Source organism: Pteropus vampyrus, unplaced genomic scaffold (genome assembly GCF_000151845.1).
Source record: "Pteropus vampyrus isolate Shadow unplaced genomic scaffold, Pvam_2.0 Scaffold354, whole genome shotgun sequence".
Taxonomy (NCBI): Eukaryota; Metazoa; Chordata; class Mammalia; order Chiroptera; family Pteropodidae; genus Pteropus; species Pteropus vampyrus.
Window position 1 is genome coordinate 842,153 of NW_011889135.1, and position 2,225 is coordinate 844,377.

The window sequence follows — 2,225 nt, forward strand, 5'->3', positions numbered from 1 at the left end:
TGAATTTGTTATTTTACCACACATTAATTCTGCTATAATGGTGAGTTCTTTTTGGAACTTCAAACCTACCAGATCTACCATCATCCCCTTTACGAGAGCTTTGTACTTGGCTCTTCGCTTCTTTTAACCATTTCACGTCCATAAAAGCTACTATTTGACTATATAGAGTCTTCAAAGAATATTGTCATTAACATATTAAATCAAACTTATAGTTCGTTCAATTTAAGCATTTTCTGTGTTTAAGGCAATAAATGGATGTGGCTTTAATCATTTTTAAGAACAGAAAGAATACTGTAAAACATGGATCTTTTCCTCAATTTAACTCATAATACAATAATACAGCTTTAATAACATTTTCCTTCTATCTCAACTGATTAAGCACTTATTTTTTGCTCAATTTGCAGCTCTGAATACTTAATCGTAATTAATAGTTAAGAATAGTCAATTTAAAAAGTTCCCTTTCTTCTTTTTCCACTCTCTCTCTCTTTTTGGAAACTAGAAGTTCTTTTAATTTGGTTAAAAAATATATTTTTAATTGTGGTAAAATATAAATAACAAAATTTATCATCTTAACCATTTTTAAATGTACAGTTCAGAAGCATTAACTGCATCCACACTGCTGTGCTTCTATCACAACCATTCACCTAAAGAACGCTTTTCATCTTGCAGAACCTAAACTCTGTACTCATTAAACAATAACTCCCTCCTCCCCCCAGCCCCTGGCAATCATCATTCTACTTCTGTGGATCCCAAGTCAAGTTCTAAATTCGACCACTCCAGATACCTCATATAAGTGGAATCATACTATATTTGTCCTTTTGAGAGTCTTATTTCACTTAGAATAAACAATTCAAGGTTCATTCATATTGTAGCATATGTTAGAATTTTCTTCCTTTTAAAAACTGAATAATCTTCCATTACATGCATATACCACATTTTATTTATCCATTTATTGGATGATGGACACATGAGTTGCTTCCACCATTTGGCTTTTGTGAATAATGCTGCCGCGAACATACGTGTACAAATATTTCTTCACCTAGTCCTCACTTCTTGATTTCACTTTCTTCCCATCTTTAAACTCAGTTCTCTCAAGTATACATCCCTCCTACACTATCCCCCTCTCCCTCGGCATATGGATCCTCAGCACTCCTCACCAAGGCAACAACCACTCTGCCCAGAGAGGTTCCAATATTGTGCACCTTTTAATGTGAATTTTTTGTGAGCGTCTTATCACATCGTCTGCTTTTAAAATATGTAATATATATGTATATTTTATTTTTTTAAATTATTTTTTAGTTTTCAATTATAGTTGACATTTAATATTCTATTAGTTTCAGGTATACAGCATAGTGGTTAGCCATTTATATAACTTATGAAGTGATCCTCTTGATAAGTCTAGTACCCACCTGACACCATACGTAGTTATTACAACATTATAAAGACTCAGTAATAATGAGGTTAGAGAGCCTTCACATAGGATTTCTATAAACGTTCATTTATCCCAGAGACGGAAGTGCGTGCAGTTCCAGGAGGGCCCAGCCACCACATGTCTCATAGGCTGGACTGAAAGGTGAGGGAGCAGGGAATCCAGCTCCTCTCTCCAGGTCCCTCTCTTAAAAGGGGTCTGTCCGTGACTCAGGACCTGTTCAGTGAGGAAACAAGTGCTTTTTGCATGTAAACCGACACCAAATTATGAAGTGCAGTTTGGAGTCCCTCTTGTAAACTACAAAGCAGTTCTATTTTTAATTTTTTGAAGAAACTCCATACTGTTTTCCATAGTGGCTGTTCCAATTTTTAATCCCACCAACAGTGCACGAAGGTTTCCTTTTCTCTACATTTTTGCCAACACTTGGTTGTTGACTTTTTGATGATGGCCATTCTGACAGGAATGAGGTGATATCTCATTGTAATTTTAATTTGCATTTCTCTGATAATTAGTGACATTGAGCATCTTTTCATATGTCTATTGCCCATATTTATCACATTATCTGCTTTTGAAAGCTTAATTCTAATTGTGGAATGAAAGACTTATATTAACTTGTATTAAGAAACTTTCTGGAATTCCTTCTGCAAAGTCTCAGTAGTGCTAAAGAGCAAAGAAATGGCTGAAGGTCAGGATGAAGACAGGAGGAGAATCCACAATTCCCTGTAGAACAAAAAAGATATCGCTTAGTATTAAGTTTGAGTTTTTAATTGAGGCTAGAATTCTTACTGATCCGCCT